This window comes from Anoplopoma fimbria, chromosome 4 (genome assembly GCF_027596085.1).
Source record: "Anoplopoma fimbria isolate UVic2021 breed Golden Eagle Sablefish chromosome 4, Afim_UVic_2022, whole genome shotgun sequence".
In the NCBI taxonomy this organism is placed as follows: domain Eukaryota; kingdom Metazoa; phylum Chordata; class Actinopteri; order Perciformes; family Anoplopomatidae; genus Anoplopoma; species Anoplopoma fimbria.
This window is the reverse complement of record NC_072452.1, coordinates 22,325,212-22,341,515: the sequence shown is the minus strand read 5'-3', so window position 1 is coordinate 22,341,515 and position 16,304 is coordinate 22,325,212. Positions and strand designations below refer to the sequence as shown.

The window sequence follows — 16,304 nt, the reverse complement described above, 5'->3', positions numbered from 1 at the left end:
AATTCTGTGGTTGACCCAGGCTTAAGAATTTTTAAAGTTTTGTTCTACTACATAAAATATACAAGTAAATACCACACTTAAATATCAAAGCTCTTACGTGTCTTTAAAAAGTTTGGCGGCTACCAAGTGACTAAATTAATGTTTATACTCACCCCTAACGTTAGCTTTCTACTTATGCTGATTGCATTTGCTCTTGAAAAATCACAAAAGTGGCGTTCACTTGTGAAGATTATCCTGCCGAACAAAACGTGTAAGTATCATAAATGTTTACTTGACATTGAGCTTATTTTTCTGCAATATTCCAAAAAATCCCTTTGACCTTTTGTTGAGTAAACCTGTGCAATTCTAATTTCGGGGTTGGCCTACAATAAGTGTATGCTACAGTATTTCTGAAACAATAATATAGCACTAGATATCACACTGGACATTCAACAAACAATATAAATCAGAATATAAAATTAAATTCAAGGTAATAAAAACTCACAAAATCCAAAATAGCAAAAGTAATGATTGTTTATCTGCAAAGAAAATCATAAACTGATTTATAAGGACATCTGCTGTAGATTCATTAATCAAGATAAATATTTTATTGGCTGTCAAAAGCTACTTGGAGGTAGAAACTGATCAGATGTTCAAATGAATGAAATTGATTAAATATTTGTGAAGATGTTGTGCTTTTCCTATCCGACTCCTTTTCTATCATAAAAAAAAATCATTCATGAACACTGGAAGGACTGTGCAGGCTTCAGTCTATTGATTCGACTTTAACCTCTGTACTCATTACAGCTGGTTGCTCGTAATAATGCCAATGTCAGTTTTCCAGAGCATCCATTCATTTATATTCTCCCCTTATCCCGTCTCATTAGCAGCTGAGAAGCCTTCTAATGGGACTAAACAATAAGTGCATAACAATAGGCACAAATCATTTTTAGCAGTGCTGTAGTAATCATTAGAAATCTGAATGAACTCACTGCTAAATATATGCTATCGAGCAGCGGCCGCCCTGCTGATTGTGGTCAATTAATGATTCGGGATTCCCAAGGCAACAGGCGAGTTATAGATTTACAGAAACTATTGGATTGCATGAAACCGTTCGAACACTTGGCAGCATTCAGGAAACCTGTTCACCCTCTGAAATAAATACTACAATCCTTTATTCTGAGTCAGATTTTGCTCTGAAACAAGTCAAATAAATCTCAGTGCAGTGAGGTAAATTCAACTCTTTCCAACACTTCTGAAGATTAAAGCTTTTCTTGAAACAACTGACAATATCATGAATTTGAATTCCTCTCGATCCACTTCCTCCAAGACGTGACACTTCATATAACATAACTCTCACTTTTGAATATTCCTCATATGAGTGAGTCTGCACAGGAAAGTATTTTCAGAATATATTTTTCAGAATGATATGATTCCATGACTAAGTTTAGTATTAAACTGAATTATTAAGATGGACGACTTCTGCAGTGCAAACTTTTTTTTTTTTTTTTTTTTTTTTTTTGCAGAAGCCTAAAGAGACAATGACGAAAACTAGAGGAGGAGTCAGGGAGGGAGAAAGTGTCTTCAGTGTTTTATAGCCCTCAGGCTTCGTCTGGTTTCTGTCTCCTCTGTGTTAGAGGGAGAGGGAGGGAGAGAGAGAGAGAGAGAGAGAGAGAGAGAGAGAGAGAGAGAGAGAGAGAGAATTACATTTCCCATTACATTATGGATGCACTATGATGGTATGCAAGATACTGATTCTTGAATACTTGAATGTATTTTATAGCATGAAATCATGTCCTAAGAAGCATTTTCTTCTGGGCTTTTACCTTTCGATTATGAAAATATGAAAATACTATTGTTTTTTACAGCCTACTGTTTTTACACAGGAGCTTCCTCAGCAAAGGTTTTGAAACCAACACCATCGCACCTAAACTTCAGCTTTGCAGCTTAGGGGTTCTTTAGTTTTGAGCTTCTCTACCTCTGCAATGTCGATGGAAATCCCAGTAAGAACCTGAAATCCTGCTACACGTCTTCTATCCACCAGACCAAACTGCAGAAAGTCCAATTCTTTGTATATTAGAGCTCCTTCTATTGTCAGAGTTGGATGATCAACTTTATGCTTACAGTATCAACCACAAAACCAGCTTCCATGATCAAAAAATTACCTATTTTATAAAACTCAAAGGATATTGTCACCTTTCTAAAGAAAAGTAAAGCTCCAACTGATGGTTATTTTTCAATAATCTGTAGAATATTTTATCGATTAATCATTTGATCTTTGAAATGTTAGAAAAAAGGGGAAAAATTCCCTTCAGATTTTAAGGTGACTTCTCCAAATGCCTTTCTTTGCCCCCAATAACAGTCAGAAGCAAACCCAAAAAATGAAATGGCTTTCATAGAAGATAAAAAACAACCAAATATTCACATTTGAGAAGCTGTAACAACTTACATTTATGACATTTATGCTGAAAATATGAATAACAATAATGAGACGATCATCCGTTTTTCTCTGTTAATAGACTACCTGATTATCAACTAATTGTTTCAGCTCTTAAAAAAAAAAATCTGATTATAGTCAACACTTCATTACATGACTAGTTCAGATGGATATTTTTGCAGCGTAGGCAGAGCTTTATTTCAGTGTTTGGAAACAATAATGAGAGGCGAAAGTGAAAAATGAGATGTTAATGCACAAGGTTTACTCTGAATATAAAGCGAGACAGTCTTCAATGCACAACTTAATATGTAGATCAGGGATTCTGCTCAGCACCAACAGAGAGCAGCTGCGTCAAACAGCTTTCGCTTGAGACAAAAAAATTGCTAACTGCAGAGCTCAATATTGCCGTTTCTGTTACTTGTTGAGCGGCTGTGCACGGTCAATCTGCAGGTCGGCCCATTGCATCTCCAACACAACATCTTAGCTGCACATTTTTCATTTCTTTTCAAGCCTTTATTTTTCAAGCTATAGGGTTTCTGCTGAGCACAGATACCAGTTTTCAGCAGCGCCCTGCTTCACACGGCTGCACGCATGAGAGCTGCAGTCCGACCGCAGGCTTCATGCAAACATCGCTGGGCAGTTCCACTTGAGCAGCTCGTCTTGCTCAAGGGCAGGGCCAGCAGTTACTGAAGGGCAAAGTGCTTCTCATTCACTTAAATGCATAGGGGATCTGAACCAGCAATTGTTTGGTCTGACATTTGCACCCTAATTAATGTTCCCTCTTCTGAATATTCAGATCCAATCTGAGTTTTCTTTTTTTATATATATCTTTGAATTTTACTTATGTGTTGCGCCATCTTGTTGCCCGTCTGTAATGGGATGACAGGACACTTCAGCAAAACACAGATAACGTTCATGGTACGCAAATCTCCAATGTATATAAAGAGATACACTGATCACACGTTTAAGTGGAGGTTGGTAAAACAGCCCTGCTGGTTTGCATTTGTGGGTACAGGTGGGATATTACCATTGAGACAGTAAGATCAAGCAGCTCCAGTTTGAATAAGCCATCTACAAGTTTGAAGGCATCCCGCCTCGTCATCAGAATGGGCCCATTAAAATGAATGAGGAGGCTGCTTTTTACAGACCAGGGCTAATGTCTGTCTGAACACCAACCAGGGGTACTCGTACCCGCGGGAGCAGTTTGCAGTTACCCCGTGGGTATATGGAAGGATTGTGGAGGCTAATTTGAACAAATGACTATGGTTAAAAAAATAAATCCACGTCTTTGTTTTCAGCAGATTTATCGAGTCCGCTCTTCAGTAAATGTATTTTAATAATAATAATGAATCAACTATCAGCAGTGATAATCATCATCGAGAATGTGATAACTCGTTACCATGTAAGCAAAGAAGTTCAGACTACAGCTTAAAGTAATTCTGCCATGCAAAGTGGGCGAACTAATAATGTAAATTTGACCAAACCTACAGAAAAAGAAGAAGAAACCCGACCTAAACATTGGATATTCCAGGGTCTTGTATTAAAAAATATATATACTGTAACAATATTCATTGTTATATAATGAAACCAGTTCAAATGAACAAATTTGAATCAGGAGTCAATGTAAAGCTACTTAAGCTCATCTGATAAGGCTGTTTGGGTACAAACGTTTCTGTAAACCCCGCTAAAAAACAACATGCTAGATACTTTTGTTTTTATTTTTTGCATCGCTGGTTCAAGTTGAAATCAACCCCCTAATCCCACTAAGTGTCAGTGACCCGGTCCAACCCACCGAGCTACGTCAGCATATTAAATAACAGCAAAAACAAAACAACCATGAATCCTGACTTTAGGATTATGAAGGCGAGCTCGTTGGGATTTCCTTCAGCTTCCCGTTCCTCGCCTGGTGGAACAAATATGTCTGTTCCTCTACATTTTGCTGCTCGTCAAATCTCCATCATTAGAACACTGCTGGGGGAAAAAAAAAAAATCGGGACAGCCGTATTATCCAGCAGCACATGGCCTCTGATTTCAAGCAGAAATAATCCATCTTAGAGTCAACACTCTGTTGGCTAGAATTATGCTCTCTCTCTCTCTCTCTCTCTCTCTCTCTCTCTCTCTCTCTCTCTCTCTCCTTCCCCCAGGGTGGGTGGTCAGGAGGAGGTGTATGTGTGTGTGAGGAGGGGGGAGGAGGAGTGGCGAGTGAAGCCTGGGAATAAAACTTCATTTAGAAGTGAAATGTCCCCAAAGACAGTGGCTCGAGAGGCTCTTGAGGTCAAACCTGGATGGGAGAGTCTCAATCGAAAGAGAGAGCGAGAGGGAGAGGGAGAGAGAAAGAGAGGGAGACAAGGATGATTTTGGCGGTTGGGTAAGGGTGCGGGGGACATGGATGGGGGGTAGACAACGGGGGAGGGGAGGGTGTACCCGTGACTGGCATGTTTTTCAAATTCGATAAAGTCAGGCATGACTAAATAACACATAAAATGTTTGGCATCGTGAGCAGTGGCTGAGGGGAGGGAGGGGGGGGGGGGGGGGGGGAGGGTGAGCTGCAGGGTCCGCTCGGCGTGGATGACTGTGTAAATGATGCTCTCTCTCTCTCTCTCTCTCTCTCTCTCCTCTCTCTCTCTCCTCTGTATCTCGCTCCCTCCCTCGCTCAGTCTCCACCACGGTTGAAAAACAAAGTACGTCTAGGAGTGGAGTTGACTGCTAATGCGGAGGAGCTCTGAGGAGGCGAGGGGGGAGGAAGGGAGGGTAGAGGGGGGGTGGTGTGTGTGTGTGTGTGTGTGTGGTGGTGGTGGTAGGGGGGTGTAGAGGGATTGGGATGGGGGAAAAAAGAGCGAGGGATGAAAGAGAGAGAGAGAGAGAGAGAGAGAGAGAAGAAACTAGGAGGGAAGATGAAAAAATAAGGGCTTGTCAATGAGGGAGAGAAGACTCACTGAGGAGTAATGGGGGGGAGAGAGAGAGAGAGAGAGAGAGAGAGAGAGAGAGAGAGAGGGAGACAGGGGGAAGGAGGGGGGGGGAGCTCAGGTGATTCGCAGATCTGCTTCTCGCCCTCCTCGCCGAGCCATGCAGGAGTTTTGGTTGCGTCTTCTCAACCAAAACTGTCCTAATAAAACCCGGTGTGCGTATCCCACGGCGACAGGCTGATAGATAAGCATGTAATGGCAGCCATGCTGGCAAGTTTTGGATCATTTCAAGCGCAGCAGTCGTGTGTTTTTTCTTTCAGATACTTTCTAGGCTCCCTCACTCTGTATTTACATTGGCACAGGTTGAGCCGAGTTGCTGTAGTTCAGCAGGCCTCATTGTCTTGCTCAAGGGCACTTTTAAAGGACATCTGACTGTAATAATAATCACTGATATGTTTTTAATCTCCTGTATTTCAATGTACTTTTCTATCTTTAATTCCCCTTCTACTTTGTAGTCAGAGATCAACCGGAATGAAAGCAAAAACATTGTTGAAAATTGGGTTTGATGCTTTTCTCTGCTTTTATTTAATACATTATTTAAAAACAGTATCATTTGAAGATGTTGTCTTGATCGTGTCATCTTGATAAATCGCCAGATAAATCTATAATGCCAATTATCGTGAGTTGCAGCCCGACAAGTGTCCAAGGTAATGTCTTCAGATTCACAGCACAAAAGTATTCAAATATAGTCAATTTAGATTTGTTTAAAACAGAGACAATCCGAGACAGAGATGCTGAATGTTCGGATTTTCACTTGATAAATGACTTAAATGATTAATTGCTGTTGAATGGTTTTTCTGTTGACCAACTAAGTGATTAATCAACTTATCATTGCAGTGCTAGATCCTGCGGGTAAAGGCAAGATTTGATCCCAAAAAGAAAAAGAAACACGTAAAATTCACATTAAATCATTACCAAAAAAGAAGAAGAAGTACCAAGTATGGACATAAGGAGAACTCCACAGTGACACGAAGGACAAAATGATCAACACGACCCAAAAAAATAAAGCGCCTCGTCAGCCCCATGTTGTTGCCACACGTCGACGACACTATCACTTATCTTTTAATAAGCACACTCACCAACAAGCCAAACAAACTTCAGAGGAAGAACGGCACAAAAAACAAAACTAGCATGGAGTCCAGACGAGAAAAAATATATTTGCTGGCGATCCTACTTGTTTTTTCTTTCCCTTCACCTCACCCCACTTCCCTCTCTCTTTCCATCTCTTCTTCTTCATGTTTTGTTTTTTCCCTGCACCGTGCTGATTGGCCCGTCTTCAGACGCGGGGCACTCCAGAGATACAGATTAGCTGGCACTTGTTTGGGCGAACACGACAAGCAGCATATGCCTCTCAAGTAACGTGTACCCAAACATGCAATTTACAAATAATTAACGCGGTGTTAATTAGTCACATTAATTCATGCCACTTTGTTGGGATTGTTTCCCCCGTCGGTCCCCAGGACTCCTGCCAGCAACGTCAGCCAGCGAGAACGGCGAGAGAGTGGTTCTTCTGCTCCGGAGCGAGAGAAGAAAGAAGGGCTGCTGGCTTGTGTACACACAGCGGTACACACACACACACAAACACACAATCAACCGCACACAATCAACCGCATGCACTCAAAAACACATTCAACCAGAGCTGTATGCATATATGGTTAATATTCATATTCATGAAATTCATTCCCTGCTTATGTTCACATGTGCACACCCACACACCAAACCAACAATCACAATATGTCCAGATGTGTGTGTGTGTGTGTGTGTGTGTGTGTGTGTGTGTGTGTGTGTGTGTGTGTGTGTGTGTGTGTGTGTGTGTGTGTGTGTTTGTGTTCATTGTTTGAGATAAGTGCAGAAAATGTAAAACCGTTATTCTATATTGTATTAATTCACAGCCAATCCCATCAAAATACTTTTTTGACGTTGGACCATCTCTTAATACTTTGTACTGATACGGCATACAGTAAATCTTTGAAATCAGGTCACAAATGTTCAGTTTTTGTTCTTTCAAAAAGGCTTAATAATCTTCTCAAACAGCTGGGCGCTGTAGTTTTGGTGAACATAACTCCAACAGAAGCAAATAGTGCATTTGTTGGGGATTAATGAGTATTCACAGCAGCAGGACAATGAACGTGGCACTGACTCCATGGTGATTGTAATAAAGGGACAAAGCACCCAGTGCAAAAGGGTATACTGTATATAATAAGATATATCAGGCTGTGAGAGCACAGACAATACTTTTTGTTTTTTTTAAAGGATTTGTTGACAGTAGGAAAGATATCTTATATAACAAACTGTTTCTTAAAACTACTTCTAAAAAGTTAGGGTTGGATGTTTCATGAAGTTGCCAGTAAAATACCAGAGTTCTCTCAGCAATATCAAAACCAGACTTTGCTGTCAAAAAAAGATATATAGCTATATATCTATATAATAGCAAAAGTCACATTTCTCAAATATCAAATGTTGTCATAACAAAAGCAGCCATACAATAACTTATAGCTGAAATACAACCAGTCTTTAAAATAATCTAAAGTAGACTAAATATTGATTAAAATCAGGAATTATTTCATCAAATAATGAGAAACAACAAAACAAATCAGAGCATGCTAACTTTTGGTACTTTCTTAATAATAAATGCATTAACAGATTTCAGTAGAAAAACATTATTGAGGTTTTAGAAGTCATCCCTAGTCTGTATGTGTGTAAACACATAAAAAAAACATGTGCAGTTTGTGTAGGAACATGGATGTCGTTTTATCTTGTATTGTTTGTATCTTACATTATACACATGTGCATGTGAATGAATGATTTTATTTATGTGAATACTGTTTGTGTGTACTGATGCATTCCTCTGTGATTCTCAGTGTGTGTGTGTGTGTGTGTGTGTGTGTGTGTGTGTGTGTGTGTGTGTGTGTGTGTGTGTGTGTGTGTGTGTGTGTGTGTGTGTGTGTGTGTGTGTTTACATCCCGTGTGTCTGAGTGTGATTCTGTCTGTGCTTGTTACTGTTTCGTATTGGTGTATAAGTTGACATCCATGGTGCACAGGAGAGCAGAGCAGATATATGTTGTGAGCCGGCTGAATCTGTGTTGTCCATTCTAACACTCACTCACACACACAAACACACACTTATATGTAGCACATGTACAGTAATGATGCACCAGGGGAGTACAGAGGCAGCAACGTAAACAATATGCACACCCACGGAAAAAAAATAGATACATGTAAACACGTAGAGATGCGTCAGGAAAGTGAACTACGGTCACCTCTTCTATCCCCCATGAGTAAACAGACCATCCATTAATATTTTTATGGATTCAAATGCAAGAGTTTTTAAACAGGTAAAATTACTGAATAAATGATAGAAAATGTTTTTATAGTTTTTTGATTCGTTTGTATATCTATATAACTATGACTAAAAGATGAATATTCAAGCCAATCTCTTATCGTTATTATTACAGCCATGTGACTTGTCCTAGAGCCCTTAAGCAAGGCACTTTATTTCCAGACATGAGTTTAATGCTAAATGCGTAAAATATTCAAACAAAAAATGCTTCAACCCGGCAGTCAGAGGTTTCTGTATGAAACAGGAAAGAGCAAATACTGTATAGTTCTTGAGGCAAAGCAGCCCAAGAATTTAATGCAGAATCAATCACAGAGTATCAATCCAATTTTTCATGAAGTTGAGAGTAAGAGGCTGGAACCATGGCCGGTTTAAATCGCAATAAAGTGGCAGCAAACACAAGAAGAATTCTACTCTAAAAGGAAGTTATTACACGGAAGTCATAACTTAAACCTCTTCCACTTCAGCCCTCTTTACCATAGAACCTTTTTTTAAGGGGAGTGGTGGTGGTGGTGGTGGGGGGGGTCTTTAGTGGGAGATAGCAGGTCAACAGTAGATGCCACATAGAAGTGGTGTACATCAACTGAACACTGGGAACCTGGAGATTCATTTAGGATGCAGCTCAGCAGGGAGTGATTGAAGTCATATATTATTAATAATGAAGTGTTAAAGGGTTAAGAACATCCTAATGCTCACTTATCGCTCATAAGTTGTTTCAGCAATTTCTGGGTTTATATATTACATGGATTTGGTGCTAAAAAAATAAAATAAAATAAAATAAAATAACATAAAGAGCCACCAAGATCTTTAAGAACACCACAGAAAAATCCATCAATCTCAACCAAAGTATATCTTAGTCGACTAACACTCATACACATCAGATCTATGGATATATCGATAACTTGATTTATGGATTGAAGCTCATAAGTTATTTGAACGTTTTAAGCATGAAAAAGTATAAAAATTGACTACGCGTCTAAATAAATCTTAGTCGACTAAGACAAAAATTACCGCTTAATCAACCAATTGAATAAAAAAGAGCAGTAAAATGCCATGCTGTTATTTGGTATCGAATGCATGACATTTGGAGATTTCTGCAAGAATTGCATTTTTCAGCGATTTGATGGTGAGCAGTTCTGTTCTGAAAAACTACTAAGAAACTAGCATATTGTCAATATACCTAGGAAAGCCATACATTGATTTTTGCACAAAATTCCATAGGATTAGCAAAACGTGGGCATTTCTGTTAAGGGAAGACTTGTGGGTACCATAGGACCCTTTTTCATTGATATCTCGAGGTGAGATGTCAAGTGACTCCTGTGAATACAGCCACGCTAGTTTTTCCCTCACGAAAATTTCTTCGGAGCATTATTTAGCCTCCTCCCTGACAAGCTAGCATGACACCAGCATGGCTGGTACCAATGGATTCTTTAGGCTTTCTAGTTTAATATAATACCAGATACTTTCACTCTAGCTCTAAAACTGAGCCGGCTACAGCCTCTGAAAGACCGAGGGTGTTGAGGTCTGCATGGAGTGGAAGAGGTTCATCATCAAATATATGAAAAGTATAGACATCTACTGCATTGAGGGGTTGATTATATTGTCAGCCACAGATTAAACATACTTCTATCCTTTGAAAAAGTACCATCATTTGTGTCTAATTTTGAGCCATCAATCATTTTTGCAAGGAAAGGTGTTTTTTCTATCTAAATGGCATTATTTCAATTTAGAACAAGACGAGTCAAACCAAGGCCACTCAAGACTCGTCGGGACTGTTCGTTCCAACCTGTCCAGCTGGTTGATGATTAAATTCCGCACGCTGGTACGAGTACAGACAAATTAAAAAGCGGGGAAGGGAAAGAAAAAAAAAAAAAAAAAAAGAAACAGGAAAGAAAGTCGGGAGATACTCAGTGGGCGATTATGCAGCAAACGCAGCTCTCCGCAGTGCAGAAGAGAGAACAGGATGGAAATGAGAAGGGGGAGAGCATGTAGGAAGTGTGTATGATCCATAATGTCTGCATACTGCAAATAATCATCAGACTCGTTTTCTTTGTGCTGGTTTAGGGCAGGTCGATAGATAGAGCAAGGCACCAATAGGTAAGGGGTTCAATTCTCTTTGAGGTTTTGTGGAAACCCCTTTCTACTAACATTTACAGGGTGAGAGGATCACTTTCCAAGTTAATGCTTAAGATTAGTCCTCGTTTTATACTATCAATGCAATGATTCCCCTTTTTTTATGCTAGGAGTGGGTAATATGGATAAAATCAAAGTGTATATAATATGTATATTGATATAGCTCATGAATCTTTTGGAGATATATTTATTAAATTCTTTCCATCACACTACAAAGCAGTTATACACAGCTACAAGGATATTTTCAATTGTCTATTAAATGTACAGTATGTGTCAGCAATTATAACTTCTCCTATAAAAACATGTTTTATATTTTAATACTTTATTGTCATTCATTACCTGTTCATACACCTGCCTCCACTTATGAAAAAGAAATCCTGTGTCACGCTGTAAGCAATGTTTTCAGTATAACCGGCTCTTTGTGTTATGTTCTTTTTATTTATTTCATTTTTTTGGTACATTATTATGATGTATGTATTATGTCATGTCACATCGCGTCATGCTAAATGAAGAGCAAACACAAACAGACATTTGGGATCACTGGCAGAAGCTAATGTGTTGACAGCGCCGTGATTGTTGGAAGCATATGTTTTCCCAGGGGACGGTCTCGTGATTCGTAACACTGCTGCTCTACATTTGTTACATTTAAAGGCTTTCAGCTCTCTCTCTCCAAGTGATTCCAGTCTCAAGTGGTTAAAATGACTGGGGGAGCAGGGATTTGGTCGCTCTCTCTAGAGGATAATCTCTGACTTTACAGTTACTGAGTTGTGTCTGTAACCTCGTAGCGTTCACATGCAGAAAGGTTAGAGTCAAGCAAACAGATTATGGGACTTGAAAAACCCAGATCAACAGACTCAGATAGTAATATTGATTTTCTTTCTGCCTGTGACTAGTGTACAAACCAGTGCTTTGCTTAGACCTACAGTATGTGTTGTAATCAATAAGCTAAGCTAAAAATACTATTAAAATTGATTATTGCCCCCTCGCTGTAAGCTACTGTTGATGATCGGTGAGAGGAGAGATGCACGCATGAAAAATCAAGCTGACATATTGATCCGTGGGATTAATCGATGGTGGAGGGGAGGCTACACTACTTGGCAAACAAATGTCTGTCTTCATCGACTCATATCTCTGTCTAAATACCCATCATGAGCTACCATTACTGGGTCAACGGGGACGGATATCAGATCATCGGCAAACTGATTAAGTCGACTCAAGTTAACTGTTTGTCAAGCCTCCGACAAACAGGATTGTCGCAAGGAGCTTCACACGAGCAGAGACGCAAGTGACAACGCGACGAGTCGGTTCTGATTCTATAAACTCTACTTTAATAGAAAACTCTCATGCAAAGTCTTAAAGGCTCAGTAATCCTCTTCTGTTCAGAAAAAAACACATCTAGCAAAGACAACTCCACTGCAAATCCTCTGCTTACCTTCCTCTATGAATTAACTTAAGCACAACGAACGCACGGTAAACGTCTCATATTCAGTCATTTCTTTTCTACATCAGTAGTACCCAACCTTGTGGTCGAATCAGCAAAGGATCATTAAATAAATCAGAGGTATCATAAGATAATTAACAGAAACAGAAAGTCGTGAAGAAACAACACAAAATTGTGACTTTTTGGGCGTTTTCTGCTTTTAGCTTTTGCTCTATTTGTGATTTACTGGATATTTTTTAGAGAAGTATGATCCACTTTCTGACTGCAATATGCACACGCAACGTGTGAGGAGCGTTCTGAAATAAACATAGCTTTGTTTAATCATTTACAAAATCGTTGCAGATTCATTTTCTGTCCATTGGCTTATCGATTAATCAATTAATCCATTAATCGTTACAGCTTTGCCTGATTATGCATCTATCTAGTGTGTGGTACTATTAACTGAAGCAATGCGACTTTGAACTATAAGCATCGGCTGAACTCAGGATTTCATTTTTAACAGTGGCTTTTGACCCCCATCTTTTGACCCGTATTTGCTCTAAAACGAGATATCTTCATTGCCAGCATGAAGGACAGGACTTTTTGCAGCAACCAACTCTTTGAATGTACATAAGACGTGTGAGTATTGTAATTAGTATGCAATCTGACCATTTCCTTTTACGATATCAGACCAAAGCCAGTTTACATACTGGTACAAACTGTACAGCAGTGTCCCAAAACAGTGGAGAAAGGGTTAAAAACACCCAGCATGTATTCCAGAGAAAGACTCACACATACTGGGGCTCACACACACACACACACACACACACACACACACACACACACACACACACACACACACACACACACACACACACACACACACACACACACACACACACACACAGGCATGCACACACACTCGTATAAACACACACCAGAATGTGGGAATCACTGCCCAGAACATGAAATATTCATCAGTCATAAAACTTTAATTCAATCTCTCTCTCTCTTTTTCTTTCTCTCTCTCTCTCTCTCTCTCTCTCTCTCTCTGTATTTCCTGTCATTTTGGGGGCTGCTGTACTCTATTTTTCGAGGTAAACACTTCCCCCACTGCCCTTGCAACCAAAAAAACAATAAGAGATTTCATTAAAAACCCCTTTTGCACAATTGTCGAAACGAACGAGCCAAAGCACATCATTAAGACGCCGCTACGTTTGGAGGAAACCGCTGTTCACGTAGTTCCACATTACATTTCAAAAAGCGAGGCTGCCGGGTGGCAAAGAGAGGAGCGGCCCACTTTAATACCGTGATGCTGAGTTTTCGAGCTCCCCTGCTATCAAAGTTATTGTCACTCAAAGAAGAAGGAGGAAATCAAACCAATGCCTCATGATCGTTTATGAAAAGAAAAGAAGATAGGTTGTATTTAGACTTCAAGACAATACACATTTAAATTAAAAGGTGGGACCACAATGGATGAAAGCTTGACCAAACCAGGCAAAAAATATTTCTGTTGTATGTTGTAATGAGGTAGAAATGAATGTGAATCTAACGAAACCCTAGCATTTCTTTTCTGATGCTTCTCAACAGGTTCTGCTCTCCAAATAGTCAGTTACACATGCTTACATAACGCCTGTGTGTCATTTCGTTCTTCAGTATGGTATTTATTAATGCAGTGGCCCAATTAAGATCAATGCTCTTCTTTAACGATCCTCAAATCTTTAAGAAATCAGATTTTCTAGACGAGATGAGAGTTGATTTTCCATTTAGTTTGAGGTTTTGTTTGTTCATTCACAAAGCTGGCATACTTTTGGAAATGATGTAAATTGTTCAATTAAATTCGGTTTTGAAAAGAACTGTAATTCTGATTAGAAAAATGTGTTTTTTTTTAATCTATGTATTTATATTTTTGGAAATGCCATGGTTAAAGGTTAGGAATTAAACATTGTTTAGTTTTTTTATTGGACGAATAAACACGTCCTCGCATGAGCTTCAGGTTACAGTTGGCCTTATAAATGTTTAACCAAGACCAGAAGCTTTCTGGGCTTTCGGTTACCTTTACCAAATGCTTTCTAACACGGTAATCTAAATCATATTTAGTTGTGGATATTGTAGGTCAAACAACTGATATATGTTGCTGATGAACATTTTACAACTTAAGCTTAAATAGTAATTAAAATGTGTCTTAATTGATAAAAAAAAACTCAACCTAGCAGCTTAACATTTCATTCAGACAGACATGATGTTTGATTCAAAGATCCTAAAAGATACAAGGATGCAAAGAGTAAGAAAACAGCAGCTTTGTGTTATTCACTATTAGGACTCACATGCAGCTGCTTAAAGACTCGTAAATATTCTAAATGTTCATATACTGCTTGACAGACAAATGCCATACAGCTGGAACAAAGTGGACCAGCATTTTTTTCTCGCTGGTGTTAAAACAGCTAACAAGCGGAGGGCTGAGTGCACCGCTGGAAAAAAAAAACAGTCTTCTCTGTGCAGACAACAAGGCTGCAAAATGTCACGTACATTAGAGACACGATGTGACTTTAGCACCACAGTCACCACTTCCAAGAATGATGTCTATCACAGCTCTTAAAAACTGGTTGTGTTGTTTAGTTTGTTTGACAAAACGTAGAACAACGGCAACAAAACCAGATGATGGCTGAGTGGTTGGGGCACATACCACATGGGGGCAAACGCCCTGAGCAGCGAGTCCCCGGCCCTTCTGCCTGGTTACACTGTTTGCTTGTCTCTTACCAAACATGTCATGAATCTCTTTTCATTGTCACTTTCAAATAAAGCTATAAAATAGTGAAAAATAATCTAATAAAAAAAAAAAGGAAATTACTCAATTTGGTTTTTTTTGTATTTGAGTTTAAAAACTAAACATAAATACAAACAAAGTACACTGACTATTTATTAATCAATCCTCACGCTACATTTTCCAGGTTTTTGCAGAGGAAATAATCAAACAAAAGCCAAGAGGAGCCCTTTTCAACAGCAGCCGAATACTGCTGGCAATTCACAGAGGAAGAAAATCGAGATACTGTATGTCTTTGTCTTGTTTTCTCAACATCTGCAGACCAGTTTCGGCTGAACGGACCTCTATCATTTTGACTTTCCCCAGCAGAAATCTGGGAGGGGGGGGAGGAAGAGAGAGATAAGGACGAGAGTGTAACAAGAGAGAAGGAAGGAACAGCAGAGCAGAGAGAGAGAGAGAGAGAAAGACACACACATCTCCGGTCACCCTCATCAAACCTCACGCCACGCGTGGATGGTGACTGTTTGGGCAGAGAGGGAAGCAGGAGGGAGAGGAGAGGATGGGGGAGGGGTGAGGGGGAGAGGAGGAAGTGTTGGGGATGGATGGGGATGGTGGTGGTGGTGGTGGTGGTGGGGGGGGGTTGTATGTCCCCTCGAGGCCAGCCCTCATCCCCTCTTCACCTCCATCCATAATTCAACAGCCCCCCCCAGCCCCCAGGGCAGCAGCTCCGCAGGGAGGACACAACACGCAGAGGTAGGAAGGGACAAAGACACCACCACCACCACCACCACCACCACCACCTCCACCTCCACCTCCACCAGCAAACGCCACAAATAGTGGGGCCAAATAGTGAAACACCGAAAAATCAAATGCCAGAACTCGGTGGTGAGATGCATCGTCTGCCCCATAAGTGACGTCAAACTGTAGTCGCACACATGGAAGCATGAAGCCGGAGCGTCATCACACTCTGCGTGACGTCAAGCGTTCGACCAGATGCCAAACGATAGACTGAATTAACAGCTCACACAGACAAAAAACACACACACACACACACACACACACACACACACACACACACACAACGCACACTATGCAGTCTGAGTGTGACTCAGGCTCCCGGTGAGACAGAATCAATGGTAATGAGCATCGCTTTGCGCTGTTTTGGCCTCTGATAATCGAGCTCTGATCTAAAAGAGGCAGCGATACCAGCTAGGCTCTCAGCAGCTCACCTGAGGGAGGGGCGGGTTATGGGTAAGGAAGGAGGGGGA

The 16,304-nt window shown here is 40.1% G+C and overlaps 1 protein-coding gene across 5 annotated transcripts in view; it reads right to left on the bottom strand.

The window, feature by feature from the left end:
- ldb2a (LIM domain binding 2a) overlaps positions 1-16,304 on the bottom strand; it is an 87,873-nt gene that overhangs the window by 33,453 nt on the left and 38,116 nt on the right. The gene's annotated exons all lie outside the window — the stretch shown is intronic.